The sequence below is a fragment of the Ascaphus truei genome, chromosome 3, assembly GCF_040206685.1.
Source record: "Ascaphus truei isolate aAscTru1 chromosome 3, aAscTru1.hap1, whole genome shotgun sequence".
Lineage (NCBI taxonomy): Eukaryota > Metazoa > Chordata > Amphibia > Anura > Ascaphidae > Ascaphus > Ascaphus truei.
The window spans coordinates 154,092,000-154,118,204 of record NC_134485.1 but is presented as its reverse complement, the minus strand read 5'-3'; the positions used below and the strand labels follow the sequence as shown (position 1 = coordinate 154,118,204).

General features: G+C 47.0%; 1 protein-coding gene across 1 annotated transcript in view; it reads right to left on the bottom strand.

Moving 5' to 3' along the window:
* OTC (ornithine transcarbamylase) overlaps nt 1-26,205 on the bottom strand; it is a 123,546-nt gene that overhangs the window by 38,568 nt on the left and 58,773 nt on the right. The gene's annotated exons all lie outside the window — the stretch shown is intronic.

Below are 26,205 nucleotides of genomic sequence, written 5' to 3'. Positions count from 1 at the left end.
CAGCCTCTAGGGCTGCTCCTCATGTGGGCAGTGTTAGCCAATAGGACTGCGAGGATCTCCTGAGGAGAGAACGATACATTTGTTGCGCCTAGCCCGCACGCTGCCAGTTGGAGCCAGGACAGAGAAGGGGAAGGTAGGGTCTGAGTGTCAGTTTATCCCTTAGGTCCAAGATAGGCTCCACTCAAACATAGCTTGTGGTTGCTACAGGGAAAGCCCATAGTAAGGGACCTTTCCCCAAGGAGCGGCTAATGGTGAAGATAGGCATCAGCAAAGACGCCGCGCAGTGAATTGCGGCCTGTGGTCTGGGACTACATTAAAGAGACTCTCAAAGGCGAGACCCTCCTACCAGAGTTCACCCCACACAGAGGCGGACGCCATCGCGGATGACAATTTTGCTGGATCAGCAGATCCCTGTTAATAGTCGGCCGCACCGGGTACCGGAGTACCCGGCAGGTAACTCAACAAAGTGCACCAACGGTTCAAGGGTAGCGCTATGTGATGGGGTTTACAAACCCATCACTTGCAAACCAGCAGCACAACCAAAGGTTTGTCAGGCATGCTGCCTGACTGCTGGAAACTCCCCTGCTCAAAAGACAGGCAGCTAATTAAGGCACAGGGCTAGCACCTGTAGCCAATCTCAGGAGCTACAGCTCAACCCCGTTATAGCACGGTCCTCGGGGGCCACCCGAACCGACCGCGATATAACTGGGGTCGCGCTAATTTTAAAAAAAAATGGCCGTCGCGTGCTCGATCGGGGGGAGGAGGGAGAAAGGGGGAGGAGGGAGGAGGGGGGAAGAGGTGGAGTGAGGCGCCGGCAGCGATCCCCGCACCAGGCGTTGGCCTCATGTTACTGAGGTTTGGCCCGGCGGAGGGGGCGACGCACAGCGATGCCAGCCCCTACCGCAGATCATCGCTGCCAAGGCAGATGGGCAGATTCCAGTTGGCAGGGTCTATGTACTCCTCTAGGAGGAGGCATACAGTGTCCAGTCTCCTCTGCGCCCAGCACCCTGCTGACCCCATCAAGCGTATCCACCTTCTGCCCAGCTGCTCCCAGCACCAGCTGGTTCAGCACCAGCTGGTTCAGCACCAGCACGACAGGCAGCCCGCACGCCCGGTAAAGCCCCATTAGGCACAGGTTCCATGGTATCCCAGCAGCCGGCACACGCTCTGTGTCACGTCGAGCACCTGTGGGTCCAGAAAGAAGCGGAAGCTTTTCTGCTGATCCCCAGCAAGGTCTGGGGGGCAGAGAGGGAAAGCGGCAGGGTAACGATCCTCCACCACCTTCACCTCGCACAAATCCAGCTCCAGCATGTGCAAGAGAGGCGCTTGTGGTGAGCGTGGGAGTGCAGGCTGAGGGCGAGTCATGGGCCCAGCAGCTGGAGGTAGCCATGGAGGATACCCAACGTGCACAGCTTGCCCTGGTCATCCCGAGAGCTCATCACCCTGGGGAGAGAGACGGCCAACGAGTGCAAGTTCCTCGACCCCTCCAACTCCCGCACCAATCCCCCCAGCCCCAATCCCTGCCAGCAGCCCCACGATGCCCCAGCAGCAGACACCAAAGATAGGGTGGTAGGGGAGGGGGCTGTGTGTGAGTGTGTGCAGAGTGTGCTATGAGTGTGTGCAGTGTGTGCGTGCAGTGTGTGCAGTGTGCTGTGAGTGTGTGCAGTGCAGTGTGTGCAGTGTGCTGTGAGTGTGCAGTGTGCTGTGAGTGTGTGTAGTGTGTGTGTGTGTGCAGTGGGTGTGTGCAGTGGGTGTGAAGTGTGTTTGCAGTGTGTGTTGTGACAGAAACCAGGGGATGGTAATAAATTCCGTATATAGGGCTCCCAGGATACTAGACAGTTTCTATCCTGTTTGGCCTGGGAGTGCAGCCTTATAATACATACACTCCATCCCACAGTTTGGCAAGCGCTGGAACTGAGGGATGAGAAATCCAGACCAGAGTTTGTCTGCTGCCTGATTTCTGTCACCTGTCATGCTAATTAGGAATCAGGTATGAAAGACTGATTTCCTGTTTGCTCTGGTCTCCCCACAAGAGCCAGGAGGCTGGAAGGCTGCTGAACTACAGAGGGGAGAAGCCTCTTCCCCAAACAGGTTCAATCTTTCTGTTCATTTGTGTAAGACTGCAAAAGTACCGTGTTTTGATGTTGGAAGTGGAAAAGCCACTTCCAACCCTGAGTCAGGGATATCTAAGTTAAGTTATCGCTCAGGTCAGCAGCTTTTGTTTTGATCTGTTTTCTGTTGTATGCACTGTGGCAGTCTCAGTGCCTGGGACTGAATAAACCAGGCATAGCCTGTTTAAAGGAACAGTACGTGACGCCTCATCATTTAACCTACCCTAAAAGACCGTGTTCTAAACAGTCCCGGACAAACGACGGAGCCCCGGAGTAAGCCGTTTGTCACATATGGTGGAGAATGCGGGCAGAGCACTAGGGGGTCTGCGGGTTGAAGAACTTTGAAAAAAAAAAAAAAAAAGTTTTTTTCATCCTCTGCAAACAAGATGGAAGACGTGGTGGGTGCGCTGGTACGCAATGTCGCTGCCCAGAAAGACGTGAATGAAACCCAGCAACAGCTGTTAATAGCCCAGCAAGAAACTAATGCAAACCAGCAGCAGACAAATGCAGCCCAGCAACAGCTGCTAATAGCCCAGCAAGAGATTAATGCCAACCAGCAACAGGCGAATGCCAACCAGCAACAGGCGAATGCAAACCAGCAACAGACGAATGAAGCCCTGCAAAACGCGAATGCAAACCAGCAAGAGACAAACCGCTTGCTGAGAGAGGAGCAACAGCGGTTCGCTCAGGGCTTACAGCAGGAACTCGAGATCCTGAGGGGGACTATCAGTAACCTTCCACTGGCAGCGGCAGCCCCAGTTCCGAAAATGACCAGGGCAAGCCACTACCTTCAGAAGATGGGACCCTCGGATGATGTGGAAGCCTATCTTCTCACGTTTGAACGCACGGCACAGAGAGAGGGATGGCCAGAAGCTGAGTGGGCTGGTCTAATCGCACCCTTCCTAAGCGGCGAACCCCAGAAGGCTTACTTTGATCTAGAGCCAGCCGAAGCCAACGTCTATGCAAAATTGAAGTTCGAGATCCTCGCCCGCCTCGGCGTAACCACGGCTGTTCGCGCCCAAAGGTTTCACGCATGGTCCTTCACGATGGATAAAGCCACCCGAAGCCAGATGTATGACCTCATCCACCTCGCCCGGAAGTGGCTACAACCCGAGATCAACTCAGCCAGCCACATCGTGGAACGGTTGGTCATGGACCAGTTCTTGAGGAAACTTCCCTCTGCCTTACGCCGTTGGGTCAGTCGGAGTGACCCCCACAATGCGGGTGAGCTTGTGGCCCTCGTAGAAAGGTACAATGCAGCAGAAGAGCACCCGCAACCCACAGTCGTGGAGCAACCCCACTACCCGAGGTTCCAGGACTCTTCCAGAGACGGTAAAAGGGTACCGGGGTTAAGGGGCGCTGAAGAGCGGCGACCACCTTCACGCAGCACCAGCAACAGTGGTTCGCACACTAAGGGCAATAGCCAACATGGGGAGCCGGGAAAAGGCTCTAAGTGGGACACAGACTATGTACCTAAATGTGTAAATTGTCATGAGAGGGGCCACACAGCAAAAATCTGCCCACTAAATGATGAGCCCATGCAATGCAACAGCGTGGAACCTTATTCGCTGTTGTCCCAATGTATGGGCCCTAGCCCAGAGGACCCCTTGAATAACCATCTGTGGGCATTTGTAAAGGTTAATGGTAAGAGGGTTCGGGCACTTCTTGACTCTGGGAGCATGGTCACACTAGTGTCCGAATACCTCTTGCCCATTAAGAAGAAACAGGGAAACAGTTCACAAAGAGTGGCAATTTGTTGTATACATGGGGATAATCATGAATATTCCACTGTTGATGTTTTTTTTGAAACAGAGTTTGGTTCTTTAGATTTCAAGGTGGGTATTGTACCCAAACTGGCACATGATGTGTTAATAGGGACCGACTTTCCCCATTTTCTAAAAATGTGGTCCCCCGCTCAGAATAGCGCCCAGAGTTCAATAGCGGACCATAACGAAGTATTAGAAGAAACAAATCCTTTCCCTTTTTCAGAAATGGAGGTTGACGAGGGCCCAAATAAGAAGGGGGAAAAGGAGGAGTGCTGTAAAATTCCCTTCCCCATCACTACTTTGGTAGGGAATACCCCAAATCAAGATGTTGAGCAGACACTTACCACCCCAGAACCGGATAAGACCCTCGCTGACCTAGAGGTCAGTCCTGGGAGTTTTAAGAAGGCCCAGTGGGAGGACCCCACATTAGCGGTAGCAAGGGGAAATATACGGGACCAGAATAGTACTCCTGGCCAACCAGATAGGTCACTTGCTTACCCCTACTTCGAGGTAGAGAACGACCTAGTATATCGGGTTGATAAAAGGAAATCAGTTACAACTAAACAATTGTTGGTACCACGGACATTCCGTAACGTAGTATTACACCTCGCACATAGTCATCCATTGGGGGGACACCTAGGGGTGGAAAAGACAAAAGAAAAGGTTCTCCGAAGCTTCTATTGGCCTGGGGTTCTGGCAGAAATTACGAATTATTGTTCCTCATGCCCAGAATGTCAGATCACCGCCCCGTTCAAGGCGTACCGCAGCCCATTGGTACCCCTTCCCATAATAGAGGTGCCATTTGACCGGATTGCTATGGATCTAGTAGGACCCCTAATAAAGTCTGCTAGGGGACATCAGCATATATTGGTAATATTAGATTATGCCACCCGATATCCGGAGGCAGTTCCCCTACGTAGCACCTCAGCTAAAAACATAGCAAAAGAGTTAGTAGTTCTGTTTTCCCGGGTCGGGATTCCTAAAGAGATTCTATCTGACCAGGGAACACCATTTATGTCCCAAGTAACGAAAGAGCTATGTAAACTCCTAAAAATCAAGCATCTCAGAACCTCAGTCTATCATCCACAAACAGATGGTTTAGTGGAAAGGTTCAATAAAACCTTAAAGAGCATGTTACGGCGGGCGGTTGATAAAGATGGGAAAAACTGGGATTGTTTGTTACCGTACCTGTTATTTGCCATTAGGGAAGTTCCCCAATCATCCACAGGCTTCTCCCCGTTTGAACTATTGTATGGCCGACACCCAAGGGGCTTACTGGATATAGCCAAAGAGACTTGGGAACACGAGGTTACCCCTTACAGAAGTGTAATAGAGCATGTTGCCCAGATGCAGGACCGCATTGCTGCAGTCCTACCCATAGTGAGGGAACACATGGAGAAAGCTCAAGAAGCACAGAGGAATACATATAATAAGGGTGCTAGGGTCAGAATTTTTTCTCAAGGTGATAGGGTACTAGTTCTGGTTCCCACCGTGGAGAGTAAATTCCTTGCTAAATGGCATGGGCCATATGAGGTCTTGGAAAGAGTGGGAGAAGTAAATTATAAGGTAAGACAGCCAGGTAGGAGGAAACCTGAGCAAATTTACCATATAAACCTACTCAAGCCCTGGAAAGATAGAGAAGTCTTGTTAACCCTAGTACCCCCAGGTCCGTCAGAGAATCAAGAAACTGACCCAGAGGTTAGCATAGCTGAAATCCTGTCTGTTCATCAGAAACGAGAGGTTCAGAATTTAGTGAAAAGAAACAAAGAAATCTTCTCTATACGGCCAGGTAGAACTAGCGTAATTGAACATGACCTAGTCTCTGAACCGGGGGTCCGAGTTAACCTTAAACCGTACCGAATCCCAGAGGCCAAAAGAAAGGCTATAAGTTTAGAGGTTAAAAAAATGCTAAAACTAGGTGTAATTGAGGAATCCCAAAGTGGGTGGAACAGCCCTATAGTCTTAGTCCCAAAGCCAGATGGTACAACAAGGTTTTGTAATGACTACCGGAAACTAAACGCGGTGTCAAAATTTGATACTTATCCTATGCCCAGGGTAGATGAACTTGTAGAGAGACTGGGCAAAGCCCGATATCTCACAACCCTAGACCTAACAAAAGGGTACTGGCAGGTTCCCCTCACAGAAAGGGCAAAAGAAAAGACAGCCTTCTCAACCCCAGACGGCCTCTTTCAGTATAAGGTGTTGCCTTTTGGCTTACATGGAGCTCCCGCCACATTCCAAAGAATGATGGATAAAATTTTAAAACCACATGCTCGGTATGCTGCCGCCTACCTGGATGATGTGGTAATCCATAGTGAAGATTGGCAATCCCACCTTCCAAAGGTCCAAGCTGTGCTTGACGCAGTCCGGTCTGCTGGACTAACTGCTAACCCCGCTAAATGCACTATTGGTCTGGAGGAGGCCAAGTATCTGGGATATTCTATTGGCAGAGGTTTACTCAAACCCCAAACACTCAAAGTGGAGGCGATACAAAATTGGCCAAGGCCAGTTACAAAAAAACAAGTAAGGACCTTTTTGGGGTTAATTGGGTACTATAGAAGGTTTATTCCCAATTTTGCAACTAAGGCAACCCCACTAACTGACCTCACAAAAGCAAGAGGACCGCTAATGGTAAAGTGGTCCCCCGAAACCGAACAGGCCTTTAGAAGCCTGAAAGAAGCTCTCTGTGCCCAACCAGTGTTGGTCACACCTGACTTCTCCAAAGAGTTCGTAGTCCAAACCGACGCATCTGAGGTAGGGCTGGGGGCGGTACTCTCCCAGGAGTCTCAAGGTGAGGAGCACCCCATCCTTTATTTAAGTAGGAAACTAAATCCCCAGGAGAAAAATTACTCCATAGTAGAGAAAGAGTGTCTCGCAATAAAGTGGGCTGTAGAGACGCTCAAATACTACCTGTTGGGGAGAAAATTCCGGTTGGTCACAGATCATGCACCCCTTACCTGGATGTGTCAAAACAGGGAAAAGAATGCTAGAGTGACCAGGTGGTTCCTAAGCCTACAACCCTTTAAATTTTCTGTGGAACACAGGTCAGGGCACAAACATGGCAATGCTGACGGGTTGTCAAGGATGCACTCCCTAATATCCATGGTCGCTCATCCCTCGAGGTCTGAGCTGGGGGGGAGGATATGTGACAGAAACCAGGGGATGGTAATAAATTCCGTATATAGGGCTCCCAGGATACTAGACAGTTTCTATCCTGTTTGGCCTGGGAGTGCAGCCTTATAATACATACACTCCATCCCACAGTTTGGCAAGCGCTGGAACTGAGGGATGAGAGATCCAGACCAGAGTTTGTCTGCTGCCTGATTTCTGTCACCTGTCATGCTATTTAGGAATCAGGTATGAAAGACTGATTTCCTGTTTGCTCTGGTCTCCCCACAAGAGCCAGGAGGCTGGAAGGCTGCTGAACTACAGAGGGGAGAAGCCTCTTCCCCAAACAGGTTCAATCTTTCTGTTCATTTGTGTAAGACTGCAAAAGTACCGTGTTTTGATGTTGGAAGTGGAAAAGCCACTTCCAACCCTGAGTCAGGGATATCTAAGTTAAGTTATCGCTCAGGTCAGCAGCTTTTGTTTTGATCTGTTTTCTGTTGTATGCACTGTGGCAGTCTCAGTGCCTGGGACTGAATAAACCAGGCATAGCCTGTTTAAAGGAACAGTACGTGACGCCTCATCATTTAACCTACCCTAAAAGACCGTGTTCTAAACAGTCCCGGACAAACGACGGAGCCCCGGAGTAAGCCGTTTGTCACAGTGTGCAGTGTGTTTGCAGTGTGTGGTGAGTGTGTGCAGTGTGCTGTGAGTGTATGCAGTGTGCTTTGAGTGTATGCAGTGTGCTGTGAGTGTATGCAGTTTGCTGGGAGTGTGTGCAGTGTGCTGTGAGTGTGTGCAGTGTGCTGTGAGTTGTGCAGTGTGCTGTGAGTGTGTGCAGTGTGCTGTGAGTGTGTGCAGTGTGCTGTGAGTGTGTGCAGTGTGCTGTGAGTGTGTGCCTTGTGCTGTGTGTGCAGTGTGCTGTGTGTGTGCAGTGTGTGCAAAAAAAAACCTTTTTTTTTTTTTTTTTAATTCGGGGTCCGCGTTTTAGCATATCACGCTATAATGGGGTTGAGCTGTATATAGTCAGGCTTCTGAGAACACATAGAGGCTCATTCTGGTCTCAGCCAGGGAGGAGACAGGAGCCCAGGAGGCAAGTGTTTATATTGCTATATTGAAACCCTTGTTTACAGTAATATATATATTTTACAACAAGACAAACTGCCTGCAACAGACTAAGCAAATAATGAGTACTTAAATTAGTAATATAATAACCACTAACGGTGCTAGGGACTAGAAGTAATATAACAACGAAAAGAAAAAGAAGAGTCCCAACTCAGCACTCAAGTATACTCAGAACAAATATCAAAGAAAAATATGATTAATTAAACAGCACAAATAATCAAACAAAATACAAAAAATATTAAAACAAACCCTGACATCCTCCTGTGATAGAATATGTATCAGACAGGGGAAATCCCCTATGAAAATACTGATGGACCCCTAATACCCAAATCAAGGGAAAAAAGCCTATAAACACAAAATATATGTAGAACAAGGGGTTAACAATAACCCCTTGAACCTACAAGACCGGCCTCACCCCTAGTAAATATAAAACCACACAGCAAGCATAGATGACACATGCACCAAATTGCCTAATACACTGGCGACACACTTTATTCGAGCTTGGCTAGTCCCACGAATTCGGGTATACCCGGGTGTATTGAGGTTTGTGACTGTTTTCTGCCCGAGTACATTGAGTTATTTTCCAAGCAGGGATTGAAGCATTTTATTCCCGCTGGCTGCAATACTGCACAGTATATATATATAAACTGCATTACAATTCATGAATTTATGCCATCTGGTAGACACGCGAAGCATTGCAGCCTATTAAATCCTAATCATTATCATTTAACAGATCAGCCGCCCATCAGCCAGGCATGAACCCAGGCTGGGAAGGCAAATGCAACGGGGCTTGTCAGAGGTTAGTAGTGGCTTATTCCAGGTATCTGCCAGGTACATACCGGGTATTTGCTCGAATAAAGTGTGTCGGTGCAGTATACTGTATGCTGATGTCAAATACATATGTTATATACATACACCGTAAATGCAGTTGGTATAATCATGGCAAACCAGGCACAGTACCAAAAAGAGACTGTTAGTATGGGATCAACAATGGTTCACTGTTCACATCAGTTACCATAGTCCATGAGACCATCCATGCCACACTGTGATAGTAAAATGTCCAAAGGGTAAAGATCTTCCAATTAAGGGGTCCATCCGTAGGGGAGTCAGGGAATAATAGGAGCCCCAACACGTGTTTCACCCTCGCTTCATCAGGGGGCTTGATGAAGTGAGGGTGAAACACATGTTGATTATACCAACTGCATTTACGGTGTATGTATATAACAAATGTATTTGATATCAGCATGTATTAGGCAATTTGGTGCATGTGTCATCTATGCATGCTGTAGATTATTTGTGCCTGAGACGCTCTTTTTCTTTTCGTTATTTTATATATATATTTTATATATATATATATGTTAAGAAGTATCTTTTGTAAACCTTATGTTAAGAAGTGTTTGTCCTAAGCCTATTAATAGGTATTAATGGACTGGCCAATAAACTACTTGCCACTTCCATGGTTGCATAAGGACTAAATATTGAACAGACTAGGGAAAGTTTGTTACATATGGTTGCAGCGGTACTCTGAACCTGGAGCGGTAACATCCGAAGGCTTGGGAGCGGTAATGAGTGGAGAAGTGCCTTAAACATTTGGAAAGCTGGTAAGGGTACCTCAGCATTCCAAGTGGATATTGTCTGTAGATACTGCAGAGTCTCCTTGTATATTTGGTAAGGTGCAAATCGTAGCCTGCAAGGTGGATTCCTGGTTACAGTCAGTCTGCACTAGGGGTTTTGTTTTTCCCATCTTTCCTACAGAAAAATGGAGTTTGAGCGGCCGATGAAATGGATGGCCGAGCAGCAGACCCACAAGTACAGACCCAGATGCAACAACAGCAGCAGGAGGTCCTGGCAACGTTGGTGTATCACCTGCTGAAGAAATCTGAGGAACAGGCAGCTGTGGCCCAAGGGGGATCTACAATAATTGAGACCTTTACGAGCTTGCTAACCAACATGGGACAGGAAGATGATCCAGAGATATACTTGATTACATTTGAAAGACTGGCTACAGTGGCCCAGTGGGTCAAAGGTACATGGGATGTAAGAATAGCTCAATTTCTGACTGGGAAAGCCCAAGCAGCTTATCATGCATTGGGGGATGGGGACTCCAAGGACTATGATAAACTGAAAACATCCATTCTTCACTGTATGGGGATTTCTGATGAATGTTATAATGTAGGAAGAGATTTAGGGCCAAAGAATTGGAAGTAGAGACTCATCCTCATACTGTACCTTTGCTCAGCAGCTTAAGGACTTGGCTTACAGGTGGCTGAACCCCACAGTTAACTTAGCAACTGAAATACTGGACATGGTGATACTAGAACAGTGCATTACTAAACTTCCAAGTTAAATGCGTCAGTGGGTGTGTAGACATAAACGTTGTTCCGTAGATTATGCTGTACAAATTGCTGAATAGTTTTTAAAGGCAGATGACCTGGAGGGTTCCCTTGGGGTACAAAGTAGTGAAACTGTGGTTCCCCAAACTAGCAGAGGAAAAGGGGACGACTCAGTCAGAAAGCGGCCCTGGCTTAACTCCCTTCCCAGGGGAAAAGAAAGGAGTTTTTATAAGGCCTGGCCTCCAATAGCTCCAATCTTTTCAAGACCTTATCAGGGCTTAAGTAAAAAGGAAACTGGTCAGGATGGGGTTAATGCTAACCAGCTAAGAGAGAATATTGTGGTTTGTTTTAAGTGTGGTGAAGCAGGCCATGTAGCAAAAAGTTGTTCCTGCAATGATGAGGAAAAATTACACCAATTAACTTTTTCTGGTCACTGCAGTTGTAAAGGTTAAAAAGGTTAGGGCTCTTATTGATTCAGATTGTCGTGAAATGCTGGTTCTGCAGGAGCTTATTAATCAAAGAGATCTAACCAATCAAGAGCCCATTTTCATAATTTATGTAAATGGGGATGTGAAACCCTACTCTACTGCCAAAGTCAACATGGAAATAGAGGGATATAGCTCACACATAGTAGTAGGGGTGGCTGAGATGTTGCCATATCCAGTCATTGTTGGTAAAGATTGGGAACATTTCTTTTCAGTTTTAAATTCCAGGACAGGTCTGGTTAAAAAAGAACATAGTTCAACGTCTCCATTGGGACAGCTTTTCCCTTTTAAAGACCCAGACTTGTTCTCTACTAAGCAGCAAAGAAGACATGAGAAGAGGGACTGGGTAGAGATTGCAGGACCTGAGCAGGAAGTTAATACTAAGGAAGAGGTACAGTGGCGGCCGCCTTTATCCTAATGCGGCCGATTCGGCGCAACTTTGATAACCGCGGGCAGGTGCGTTTTTTTTTCTTTTCGGAATATGTTGCGGTATTTTCGCGGTCGTTTAGGGGTCTATGCACTAAGCAGGGGAATCAGGGGAAAAAATCAGGCCTTTTTCCTGACTGGGATTGATGCCGGAGGTCTCAGGAGCTGATACCCATTAATAGCAGCACCGGAGCCCCCCGGCATGCATCCGAGGATGGAAAAATGCGTTTAAAGGCCTCATACCCTGCTGTCTATTTAGCTAATTTTAGTTCAATTTAGGTAAAAACATCTCAAATTGTCTGTGTGTCCTGCAAACCTCATACCCTGCTGTCTATTTAGCTAATTTTAGTTCAATTTAGGTAAAAACATCTCAAATTGTCTGTGTGTCCTGCAATCCTCATACCCTGCTGTCTATTTAGCTAATTTTAGTTCAATTTAGGTAAAAACATCTCAAATTGTCTGTGTGTCCTGCAATCCTCATACCCTGCTGTCTATTTAGCTAATTTTAGTTCAATTTAGGTAAAAACATCTCAAATTGTCTGTGTGGAAATCATCCCCCTATTGCCTTAATTTAATTCATCTTTCACACTTGTGCAAGACAACACCCACCTTTGAAAAACAATTTGGTTTAACTACCCTCACGTGCTAATTAAGTTTGTTGTACCAACCAGGTGACTTTCTAAATGTATATAAGTAAACTTACAACAGCCATTGCTGCTTGCAGCCTTTGCTCTTAAGCAGAAATGCTTTTAAGTAGTATGGAAGTTCAAAAAAGAAGTGGAAAAAGTGGACACAATCTACTGCTTCTGATTCCTGCATTTGATCTACGCTGGAAAGGAGGATATTATCTATCCCAGACTGCACATCTCAACACATTACTATTGCTGTGATGCCACCTTTACTTTTTATATTTACTGTAACCTCACTTATTTTCAAATTATGCACTTCCTTCCACCAGCCTCATCATGTCTCTAACTCCATTCATATATCTCCATCTCTCCTTACTTCACCACTTCTCAGTTCACATGAACTCCTCTCTTACCTGCGCCCTCTGTTACCACACAGTTATGCCGCCTGCACTAAAACACACCCCTACAAATCATCCTCACACATTCTCTTTCTGTCCATGCTTCTCCTCCATGCTTCTGGGGATATCTCTCCCAATCCTGGTCCCTGCCTTATTTCTACTTGCTCTCATCCTCGCCTTCCACATGCAACTTCTACTCCTTCTGGTGTCAACCCCTCCAACCTCATACCCATCCCCTGCCACCCTCCCTCCTCTCTCCCTTTCTCCTGTGCCCTTTGGAATGCTCGCCCCCTCTCTAACAAGTTCCTCTCTGTGCATGACTTCTTTCTCTCTCACTCCCTGCTTCTCTTTGCTATAACTGAGACCTGGCTCACTCAGTCTGACTCTGCTCTGGAAGCTGCCCTCTCCTATGGTGGCCTTTCCTTCTCCCACACTCCACGCCCTGGTGGCAGGGGTGGAGGCGTGGGGCTCCTGCTCTCCTCTCTCTGCCGTTACAGAACAGTTTCTATTCCCCCCTCTCTTGCTTTTCCCTCCTTCGAGGCTCACACAGTCCAGATCTTCTCTCCTCTCCCGGTCCATGTGGCGGTCATCTATCGCCCACCTTCCTCTGCTCATCCCCCTTCTGCCTTTCTCTCTCACTTTGAATCCTGGCTCTCTTTCTTTCTCTCCTCAGACTCCCCTGTTCTTCTCCTTGGGGACTTCAACTGCCACATTGATGACCCCTCTCTCCCTTGGGCTTCCCGCTTTCTTTCTCTAACCTCTTCTTTTGGCCTTCAACAGTGGACTGCAGCCAGCACCCACAAGGATGGCCACTACTTAGACCTGGTTTTCACTAAGAACTTCTCTCTCTCCGATTTCTCCATTTCCCCTTTTCCTCTCTCTGACCATCACCTCATCTCATTTTCTCTCTCTCGCTTCTCTCCATCTCCATCTCCATCTCGCCCTCGTTTTTGCAGAAACCTGCGCTCTATTAACCTACCAGCTATTGATTCCACTTTACGCTCCTCCCTCTCCTCTCTCAGTTCTGCTTCAGACCCTGACAACCTGGTCAGGAACTACAACTCTGCCTTATCTTCCTCTCTTGATCTTCATGCCCCACTTTCTCTCTGCCGTCCTCGCCCTTCTAACCCCAGACCCTGACTAAACTCCCACACACGCATGCTGCGTTCCTCCACTCGTTCCTCTGAACGCCTCTGGAGGAAATCTCATACGCTCGCAGACTTCATTCACTACAAATTTATGCTATCCTGTTTCAACTCTGCCCTCTTTCAGGCTAAACAAACCTACTTTTCATCACTAATCAACACACACAAGTCTAACCCACGCCGTCTCTTTTCTGTCTTTGACTCTCTACTCAGACCACCCTCAGCTGCCTCCTCTTCTTCCTCCATCTCACCTCAGGACTTTGCTGACTTTTTTAAGAAAAAGGTGGAGTCCATACGGCAGAACATCCCATCTGTTGCCTCCTCCCATCCCACAATGCTTCCCAACTCTCCTCCTGTCTTTCTTGACTCTTTTTCTGCTATCTCGGAGGAGGATGTATCACTGCTGATCTCCTCTTCTCCCTCTACCACTTGCCCTCTTGATCCCATTCCCTCCCATCTCCTAAAACCTCTTGCTCCTTCTATAATCCCTATGCTCACACAGATCTTTAATTCTTCCCTCTACTCTGGTACCTTTCCTTCATCCTTCAAGCATGCAACTGTTATACCATTACTCAAAAACAGCAAGCTTGACCCTACCTGTCCTTCTAACTATCGACCTGTCTCCCTCCTGCCTTTTGCCTCCAAACTCCTTGAACGTCTTGTATTCTCTCGATTGCTACACTTTCTCAACACCTATTCTGTACTAGACCCTCTACAATCTGGCTTCCGCACTGCTCACTCTACTGAAACAGCCCTCACTAAAATAACTGACGACCTCCACGCTGCCAAAGACAGAGGTCATTACACTCTGCTCATATTACTCGACCTCTCTGCAGCATTCGACACCGTGGACCACCCTCTTCTCCTTCACATTCTCCATACTCTTGGTATTCGGAACAAAGCTTTATCCTGGATCTCCTCTTACCTCTCCCATCGTACCTTCAGTGTCTCTTTTGCTAACACCTCCTCCTCCTCTATTGATCTCTCTGTGGGGGTACCCCAGGGCTCTGTCCTGGGACCCCTTCTCTTTTCTCTCTACACACTCTCTCTAGGTGACCTAATCACATCTTTTGGGTTTAAATATCACCTCTATGCTGACGACACACAAATTTACCTTTCAACCCCTGACCTTACACCTGCTATACAGACCAAAGTTTCTGAATGCCTCTCTGGAATATCATCCTGGATGGCCATCCGCCGACTGAAACTTAACATGGCAAAAACAGAGCTCCTTATACTACCTCCCAAACCTGGCCCTACTACATCCTTCCACATTGCTATTGGAAATACGATCATTCACCCAGTAGCCCAAGCACGCTGCCTAGGGGTCACACTTGATTCCTCTCTCTCATTCTCCTCTCATATTCAAAACGTTTCTAAAACTTGTCGCTTTTTCCTCCGCAAATCACAAAGATACGCCCTTTCCTCTGTTACTCAACTGCCAAAACTCTGACTTAGGCCCTCATTCTCTCACGTCTCGATTACTGCAACCTCCTGCTGTCCGGCCTTCCTACCTCTCACCTGTCTCCCCTACAATCTATCCTAAACACTGCTGCCAGAATCACTCTACTCTTTCCTAAATCTGTCTCAGCGTCTCCCCTGCTGAAATCCCTCTCCTGGCTTCCGATTAAATCGCGTATCTCACACTCAATTCTACTGCTCACTTTTAAAGCTTTACATTCTTCTGCCTCTCATTACATCTCAGCCCTAATTTCTCGCTATGCACCATCACGACTCTTGCGTTCTTCTCAAGGATGTCTTCTTTCTACCCCCTTTGTATCTAAAGCTCTCTCCCGCCTTAAACCTTTCTCACTTTCTGCCCCACACCTCTGGAATGCCCTTCCCCTCAATACCCGACTAGCCCCCTCGCTATCCACCTTAAGACACATCTGCTTAAAGAAGCATATGAGTAGCACTGGATAATCATGGACACATGACACAGAGCTTGGCCCCCTGCAGACGCACTTACTAGTATTCCCTCCTACTGTCTCTGTACGTTCTCCCTACCTACCAATTAGATTGTAAGCTCCTCGGAGAAGGGACTCCTTCCTTAATGTTACTTTTACAGTATGTCTGAAGCACTTATTCCCATGATCTGTTATTTATATTTGTTATTTATATGACATGTATTACTACTGTGAAGCGCTATGTACATTTTATGGCGCTATACAAATAAAGACATACATACATACATACATTTCATTACCTTAGCGGCTAACCGCTAAGGTAAGGGGTTAACCAGCCGTGCCAGGTTTATTGTGGGTAGCGGGGGTGGGTGAAGGGGGTATTTGGCCCTTGGTGGCTGTTTAGGGCTTGCGGGGGGGTTGCGGGTTGACTTAACCCCTTCATTGCCCCGCTACCCACCTGCAAGCCCTAAACAACCACCGTTGGGTCTAATACCCCCTTCACCCACCCCCGCTAACCACAATAAAAGAAAATACACACACCACAGCCACCCACACTAAATAAATAAATAAATATATATATATATAATTAAATATATATATAAATATATATATAAATATATATATATACAGTATATATATATATATATATATATATATATATATATATATATATATATATATATATATATATATATATATATATATATATATATACACATGTATTACAGGGAAAGAAATGCCATCACAAGAGTAAAATTCAATAAAGCAATTTGTGAATAAATTACAACCATCCGGTGTCTACTAGTATATACATATATACTATATTTTTATATTTTGGGCAAGCATATATTTTATATTTGTGATTAACTATCACTCTATATGCATATATATCTTACTAGAATCAAATAGTTGCTAGATGTCGGCTTCCTTTAATTTTTATTTTTAGTCATATGATTTATCATTTATAATATCTATACCCTCTGGTTGTATTTGCAGTGTCTAATATGTTTATTTTTAATTATATTTTTATTAATTTATTTTATAATATTTGTGTGTAAATGTTGTTATTAATATATGTATTTGTGTTGATATGTTTATATATATATATATATATATATATATATATATATATATATATATATATATATATATATATATATACGTGTATACTGCTATGCAATTGAGGTGTTTTTTACACTATATCCTTCTCATTATTGTTATTATTGATGACCTAGGTGTAATTTTTATGTTTATTGATGGCTGCAATTTGTTATATAATTTATATCAATAATTTTATTATTTTGGTTGTCTTTTTAGTCATCTCTATGGTTTTATTCTAGTAGTTTATCCTTCCTATTACGTGCTCTCTATTACTTTTAACTGTATCTGTGCCAGTGATTACCATATTCACCTAATATGGGACATTCAGTCTCAGCCAGAATTTAACAGGCAACCAACTGGCTATAAGTATACAGAATCTCTGTCCATCCACTATCAGCCCATTGAGAAAGTCGCCCTCTGGTGACGAAATGCGTCAGGAAATCCGATTGCCCCATTACGTCATCACGTCGCTGCGCACGCACACGAAGCCGCACTGAGCGCGGGACCAATACTGCGGCCATTCAAGTTTGAGAGGCGATCTCTGGGACCTTCACAGACTGATTTCCAGTCGGCGAACTACACGTCTGGCCTCCTGTGAGCAACATCTTCACCCAGCCCTGAGGGAGCTTTCATTTGTGGACGTTTGCATTTTTGAGACCGGATGGTGGTGATTTATTCACAAATTGCTTTATTGAATTTTACTCTTGTGAGTGCATTTGTTTCCCCCTCCCCCTTCCCCTCCCTTTTAACATTAAATCTACCATTTTACGCTATGGGGCGTGCGCTCTCTCTTCTTTTTCTCTTCTAGGTATCCCTTGGATGTGGTTCATCCAATTTGAGAGTAGCCGGAGACCCCCATACCAGCACCAATTATCTAATATATTCATGGACTGAATCAAAAGGACTGGTTGGACCGTTTACCTCTTTTTTACATTTTTAGCACTTACACATTTTTTTTTCATAATTTTGTGAAGTTTATTGTGTTATGCAGTTTTGTTAATATTGATTGTGCATTTTAGATATAGTTATACTTCGCATATTTCACACAGTTTAGTTCACTCATTCACTTTAGTCACCATTAAGGTTTATTATAATCAATACTCTGGTGCTACAATTTCTGTTTCCTTCTTGTTTGTCTTTTGACTATAACCGCTAAGTAGCAGCCTAAGTATTGTACACTAATATATATCTAGTTTAGAATCTATTATTATTAAGGTAAGCAGTTACCGACTAAAGCCACAACAATAATGCAAACAGCTAAAGAGAGATGTATTAGACGGAGTGGTCTTATCTCATCGACAGAGGTTAATGATGATATGGTAGTTGATAATAACATAGATATTAAAAATAATTTTTTTAAATTAGAAAAACTCATGAAAGATGAGATGCGTCACTGGTGGAATGCATATTCCCTTCAGGACTATGCGGATAGAAAAATAATTCCGAGAGGATTGAGAATTACCAAAGCCCCCACATTTGAAACCAATGTGGAATTTACTAAGGAATGGAATGATACAATGGACAAATGCTCCTTCTCTTTAATGAAACTTTTAATACAATTTAGGGAAACCAAATTGGAAGAACTAGAATCAGAAATTGATTCGATTCAAGAGTTATTGAAACCATACTCTGACACTAGTGATTTCAAAGAATTCAATGATATCACTAGTAGGAGAGTTATCACTTTTGAGAAGGAGGTAGCAGATAGGAAGGATCTCAAACTCAGTCGAGATAAGGAAGATTATACTACTGATAAAGTTAGAGTCTGGAAACGGGCTAATAGTTTCAATAGGAGAGGTGGACGATTTCATTCAGGCTCTAGACGGGGAGGGGAGGCTATCACCCCTACATCCCTAGGGGTAGGGAGGGGCATTCTTTTGGCCTCCGGGACAACAGACATGGCTCCCCCTCTTCCCTGGAGGGGTCTCGACTTGTCTCAGCCCTAGGCAGTCGTTACTCAGCCCTTGAGGTTGAGAAACTGCCGGAGGATGAGACTGTTGTTGAGACTCCAGAAGGCCAGGCAAAAACAGGTTATAGCACCGATTCAACCAAGGTCACTAGACCTAAAGATTCTTGGGCTACTACTAAGTCTCCTCATTTTTTAGACAGAGCGCAGAAACAAGAGAAAAAGGCGAAAGAGAAAGAGAGAGAAAAAGACAAGGACAAACATTATCCGTTATGGGACCGCGAGGCCCCAAACAAATCACAGGGTCAGGGAAAAAGAAGAGCAGAGGAGTTAGAGCGGGGAGAGTCCAACAAGGGAAGAAGGAGAATAGAAGATGATTAATTTCCCCTGAGGCGGGTAGTATTTTTAATCTATCTTCAATTCAATTGTCTATTTATGATGTATCTCTATTGGAGAGGGGCCTGTCTTTTGCCCCTAATACAGGCCCCAATGCCTTTCAACTATTTTTTGACTTAAACAGTTTTTTCAGAAAAATTACTCTAAAGGGACACTTTAACATACAAGAAACCAATATTAGACAGAGGACATCGGTACTATGAGCACACAGGAAAATGTGTGTATTGAGGCTCTCACCTCACTCCTAGTAGAGTCAGGAGGAGTCTCAGATTTATCACAGGAGTGTATTGATGGTCTTGATCTATCTACTCACTCTACTAATGTTGTTGAGTTAGATTTGGAGGAAGATTTAAAAATTATGCATTCACCTTTTAGACCTACAGTACCGACCAAGTTTATTCTAATACGGCTAGAGCCGCAAGCCGCGAGGTTTCCCGGCTTTAATGGAGAATCCCCTCGGCGTGCCGCGCATCACCAATGCGCAGTCACGCTTCATCGGGAGCGTGCACGCACGGCGTGCGTGCCCAGGGCTCCCTGAAGGGAGCCCTGGTGTCCTGCGATGTGGGGGATGCGGTGCGGGGCTCTGGGGGACCCGGCGGACCCGAAGAGGGGAGGGGGAAGCCCCGATCGGAGGACCGATCCTCCGAGGCTCCGGCGCGCGCGGGACACCTCGGCGCGCGCCCGAGATCTGCTGCGGCCGAGACCGGGTAAGTGTTAGACTAAGCTCGGCCGCAACTGTAAGTCAGTCTTCTTTCCTTATCAGTCTAAAGGGGGTTTCGTTGAAGCCTTTTATAGTCTAGTACTTCGGGACTTTGAGGCATTATGCTGTAAGAAGGTCAAAATTAATAAGAATCTCGCTTATTTATAATTTATCCTTCCTATTACGTGCTCTCTATTACTTTTAACTGTATCTGTGCCAGTGATTACCATATTCACCTAATATGGGACCTTCAGTCTCAGCCAGAATTTAACAGGCAACCAACTGGCTATAAGTATACAGAATCTCTGTCCATCCACTATCAGCAATTTGAGAAAGTCACCCTCTGGTGACGAAACGCCTCAGGGAATCCGATTGCGCCATTACGTCATCACGATGCTGCGCACGCGCACGAAGCCGCACTGAGCGCGGGACCAATACTGCGGCCATTCAAGTTTGAGAGGCGATCTCTGGGACCTTCACAGACTGATTTCCAGTCGGCGAACTACATCTCTGGCCTCCTGTGAGCAACCATCTTCACGCAGCCCTGAGGGAGCTTTCATTTGTGGACGTTTGCAGTTTTGAGAACGATGGTTGATTTATTCACAAATTGCTTTATTGAATTTTACTCTTGTGAGTGCATTTCTTTCCCCCTCCCCTTTCCCCTCCCTTTTAACATTAAATCTACCATTTTACGCTATGTGGCGTGCGCTCTCTCTTCTTTATCTCTTTAAGGTATCCCTTGGATGTGGTTCATCCAATTTGAGAGCAGCCGGAGACCCCCATACCAGCACCAATTATCTAAGATATTCATGGACTGAATCAAAAGGACTGGTTGGACCTTTTACCTCTTTTTCACATTTTTAGCACTTACACATTTTTTTTCATAATTTTGTGAAGTTTATTATGTTATGCATTTTTGTTAATATTGATTGTGCATTTTAGATATAGTTATACTTCGCATATTTCACACAGTTTAGTACACTCATTCACTTTAGTCACCATTATTTTTTATTATAATCAATACTCTGGCGCTACAATTTCTGTTTCATATATATATATATATATATATATATATATATATATATATATATATATATATATATATATATATATATATATATATATATATATATATATACATGTAGAGGTATCAGTACCGTGTTAGCCGAGCTTCAATAATCAAAAAATAAATAGATGATACCGTTCTGTGGCTAACGAAATGCTTTTATTTGTGCGAGCTTTCGAGATACACTGATCTCTTCTTCCGGTGATGTTACAATGAATGAAGCAAAAGGTTACTTAAAAAACAGTGTCTCTTGGAATGTTATCTGTGCTGTTCCTTCCCCCGGTGTGGATGAGATTTATGGCTAGAGGTGTCAAAAGGTAATGAAAGCAAGTGAGGAAAGAGTGTGTATGTGTATCAGTGTGAATAAAAATGAAAGGGGAGCCCACAGTATATACAGTGCTTTACACAAGGTGTGTGTGGAGTGGGAGTGGATATAAATGGTGTGGGTGGGTGTGGAAATGTGAGAGTTTGTAGCACAACTAAAAGTGTGTGTGGATACTTAGTGGTCCCTATTGGTGTATAGGGATGGAAAAACAAGGAGTATTAGTATGTGTGAGAGACAGCTGTGTGTGCATACATATAGCACAGTGTGTACAGACATGGTCTTTAGCACTCATGGGACGAGAGTTCACTAGTGTCAGTAATGACTCATAAAATTTCAATCTCTGTTTAGGCCACTGCTAAGTGTCCCGAACAGTTGCATAAATTTGTATTCATGCAACCGTCTCTCTTTCGGGGTTTTAAGATTACCTTTGAGTATGGCAACCCTCAGATCGTTCATCTTATGGCCAGAGTCAGAGAAATGTTCGCCAACAGGACTGTCTCTTGTACGGAGGCAGGTTCATGTTGTTGGGGGAGATTACCCCGCCTCCGGCTCTCTGAGCAACTTTCCCTCCTCATCGCTTCCACTACTCCCCCTTCCGGCAGCCAGCCCCTTCCATGCCTGTCTGCCTCAGGCCCCTGCAGGGCCATCTGTCGCCCCCCCCTCCCATCGGGCCATCCACCCCCCCACCCCAATCTCTCCCGGCCTCAGTGACCCCCCTCACCCCAATCTCTCCCGGCCTGCGTGACCCCCCCTCACCCCAATCTCTCCCGGCCTCAGTGACCCCCCTCACCCCAATCTCTCCCGGCCTCCATGACCCCCTCACCCCAATCTCTCCCAGCCTCCGTGACCCCCCCTCACCCCAATCTCTCCTGGCCTCCATTACCCCCCCTCCCCCCAATCTCTCCTGGCCTCCGTGACCCCCCCTCACCCCAATCTCTCCCGGCCTCTGTGACCACCCCCCGACACCCCAATCTCCCCCCCGACACCCGTGACCCCCCCCCGACACCCCAATCTCCCCCCGACACCCGTGACACCCCCAACACCCCAAATCTCCCCACTCACTCCCGATCTCACCTCCAACTCCGTGTCCCCGGCCTCCGGTGACCAGCCCCGCAGCGACAGCCGCCGAGGGCGACACCCAGCCTGCCGCTTCCTCGGCTGTCACAGAGACCGGAGACCACAGCGATCCACGGTGAGTAAGGGGGGGGGGAGAGAGTGTGTGTGTAGGGGGGGGGAGAGAGTGTGTGTGTGTAGGGGGGGAGAGAGAGTGTGTGTGTATGGGGGGGGAGAGAGAGTGTGCGTGTAGGGGGGGAGAGTGTGTGTGTGTTGGGGGGAGAGTGTGTGTGTGTAAATGTGTGTGTGTGTGTGTGTGTGTGTGTGTGTGTGTGTGTTTGTGTGTGTGTGTGTGTGTGTGTGTGTGTGTGTGTGTATATATATATGTGGGAGTGTGTGTGTGTGTGTGTGTATATATGTGGGAGTGTGTGTGTATATATGTGGGAGTGTGTGTGTGTGTATATATGTGGGAGTGTGTGTGTGTGTGTGTGTGTGTGTGTGTGTGTGTGTGTATATGGGAGTGTGTGTGTGTATATATGTGGGAGTGTGTGTATATATGTGGGAGTGTGTGTGTGTGAGTGTGTGTATATATGTGGGAGTGTGTGTATATATGTGGGAGTGTGTGTATATATGTGGGAGTGTGTGTATATATGTGGGAGTGTGTGTATATATGTGGGAGTGTGTGTATATATGTGGGAGTGTGTGTATATATGTGGGAGTGTGTGTATATATGTGGGAGTGTGTGCATATATGGGAGTGTGTGTATATATGGGAGTGTGTGTATATATGGGAGTATGTGTATATATGGGAGTGTGTGAATATATGGGAGTGTGTGTGTGTGTATATATGGGTGTGTGTGTGTGTATATATGGGTGTGTGTGTGTATATATATATATGGGAGAATGTGTATGTGTGTATGGGAGTATGTGTGTGACACCAGAGGTACCCCCCCCCCCCCAATCAGTCACCTACCCCAGTCAGTCAGTCACCCTTGCCCCGGTCAGTCAGTCACCCCTGCCCCGGTCAGTCAGTCACCCCTGCCCCGGTCAGTCAGTCACCCCTGCCCCGGTCAGTCAGTCACCCCTGCCCCGGTCAGTCAGTCACCCCTGCCCCGGTCAGTCAGTCACCCCTGCCCCGGTCAGTCAGTCACCCCTGCCCCGGTCAGTCAGTCACCCCTGCCCCGGTCAGTCAGTCACCCCTGCCCCGGTCAGTCAGTCACCCCTGCCCCGGTCAGTCAGTCACCCCTGCCCTGGTCAGTCAGGCCCCCCTGCCCCGGTCAGTCAGTCACCCCTGCCCTGGTCAGTCAGTCACCCCTGCCCCGGTCAGTCAGTCACCCCTGCCCCGGTCAGTCAGTCCCCCCTGTCCCGGTCAGTCAGTCACCCCTGCCCCGGTCAGTCAGTCACCCCTGCCCCAGTCAGTCAGTCACCCCTGCCCCGGTCAGTCAGTCACCCCTGCCCCGGTCAGTCAGTCACCCCTGCCCCGGTCAGTCAGTCACCCCTGCCCCGGTCAGTCAGTCACCCCTGCCCCGGTCAGTCAGTCACCCCTGCCCCGGTCAGTCAGGCCCCCCTGCCCCGGTCAGTCAGTCACCCCTGCCCTGGTCAGTCAGTCACCCCTGCCCCGGTCAGTCAGTCACCCCTGCCCCGGTCAGTCAGTCACCCCTGCCCCGGTCAGTCAGTCACCCCTGCCCCGGTCAGTCAGTCACCCCTGCCCCGGTCAGTCAGTCACCCCTGCCCCGGTCAGTCAGTCACCCCTGCCCCGGTCAGTCAGTCACCCCTGCCCTGGTCAGTCAGGCCCCCCTGCCCCGGTCAGTCAGTCACCCCTGCCCCGGTCAGTCAGTCACCCCTGCCCCGGTCAGTCAGTCACCCCTGCCCTGGTCGGTCAGTCACCCCTGTCCCGGTCAGTCAGTCACCCCTGTCCCAGTCAGTCAGTCACCCCTGTCCCGGTCAGTCAGTCACCCCTGCCCCATTCAGTCAGTCACCCCTGTCCCGGTCAGTCAGTCACCCCTGTCCCGGTCAGTCAGTCACCCCTGCCCCCCTCTCTCTGGTCTCCCCCCATCTCCCCTCTCTCTGATCTCCCCCATCTCCCCTCTTTCTGGTCTCCCCTCTTTCTGGTTTTCCCCCGTCTCCCCTCTTTCTGGTCTCCCCCGTCTCCCCTCTCTCTGGTATCCCCCCTCTCCCCTCTCCCTGGTCTCCCCCCTCTCTCTGGTCTCCCCCATCTCCCCTCTCTCTGGTCTCCCCCGTCTCCCCTCTCTCTGGTCTCCCCCCTCTCTGGTCTCCCCCGTCTCCCCTCTCTCTGGTCTCTTTCTCCCTTCTCCCTTCTCTCTTCTCTCTTCTCTCTCTCTCTCTCTCTCTCTCCCTCCCTCCCTCTCTTCCTCTCTCTTCCTCTCTCTTCCTCTCTCTTCCTCTCTCTTCCTCTCTCTTCCTCTCTCTTCCTCTCTCTTCCTCTCTCTTCCTCTCTCTTCCTCTCTCTTCCTCTCTCTTCCTCTCTCTTCCTCTCTCTTCCTCTCTCTTCCTCTCTCTTCCTCTCTCTTCCTCTCTCTTCCTCTCTCTTCCTCTCCCTCTCTTTCTTCCTCTCCCTCTCTTCCTCTCCCTCCCTCTCTTCCTCTCCCTCCCTCTCTTCCTCTCCCTCCCTCTCTTCCTCTACCTCTCTTCCTCTCTCTCCCCCTCTCTGTATCTGGATATCTTATTTACCCTATATATCTTAACTGTCCTATACTACACCAAAATAACTTATACTGCTTTCTTCCAGATCTGACTCAAGCTTCACACGGAAGACATCGGAACCCCCCCCTAACCTAGAAGACAGGTAGGGAACACATCCCCTCCAACTTATAACATTGCAGGAATGAGGTACCTGGACATTAAGGGACTGCGGATCAGGTAAGATCCCAGGCGGGATTGCTGCTTTAGATATTGTGAAGCGGGGACGTCCAGCCACTTGTTAAGGGGTTCAGGAAACTAGTCATTCACCTGTGGCTTTTATTTCTAGATCCGACATTTACACACTTACACACACACGTAACAAGGACTAATTGTAGTATAATTTAATAAATACATTTGTCAAAAACGAATGTTGTTCTGACTAGGAATTTATTAAATGTATTTTATTTATATATTTTATTTTAAAGCGGGGTTGGGGGCGGGGTTGGGGGCGGGACTAGTTGGCGAGTAGATTTTTTGGTTGGGCGAGTAGATTTTTGGGTGATTTGTCGAACACTGTATATATATATACTGCTGCGACACATTTTATTCTAACTTTTGCCACTAATTGGCCGGGATTTACTCCAGCTGGCGCCGGGTCTAGACCGCGCGCCGCCGCATCTCCTCCGTGCACCCCCTCCGCTCGCATGGCATTTTGCTCCCCCTTCCCGACCCCCTAGCTGCTCCTGCTGTGCCCCTCTGCTTCCCCGCACCCCCGCTTACCTCACTTCAAACTTCAGGGGTGTCGGGGAAGCCGGGGAAGCCAGGGAAGCCGGGCGCACACGTGACAGTGACGTCATAGTGACGCGCGGACAGAAATGTAAGAATAAGATGTCGCCACTGTATATATATATATATATATATATATATATATATATATATATATATATATATACATTGTGACATAGTCCAAAGATGTTAGGCTGCTTTCTGCCCCATTTTAGGTCAGAAAGTGCAGGAATAGTTAAAAAAGGATCCATTCCACAGCTTCACATTAACTCAGGCTGGTGGATGGAAAATCCAGACCACAGATTACAATGGGTCTAGTTCTCCCTCACCTGCTCTCCTAATCACTAACACAGGTATTTAGAACAGAGAGGTTTGCATTTCAGTCTCTCTCCTTAGAGCCTGGAGGCTGGGAGTGTCGCTGCTCCCCTACATCCAGTTCGGGGTTGATGGCCCCTCCAAGTATCACAGTACCAGAGGATTTGCCTGGACCCTTGCGACCGAGTTCCCACCACAAACAGATAAGACAAACAAAGATGTATTGCTGTTTCTAAAGGACTATGCTGTATCTAGTGACCCTAAATGAGAGGGCATTGTTTTAAACTGAGGGAACCCGGTTAGTTGACCCAGCAGCAATTAGAGGCTGATTCTGATGTGTAGTTAGATCCCTGAAAGGGATAGGATTTTGTTTATATAATTTGGTTTCTTGGTACTTGAAATAACAGTGTGGGAAATACTATAACACTGATATGAGTGAACCGCAGAGTGTAAATATCTGAGTGCCTCTAACCTACACATGTTAA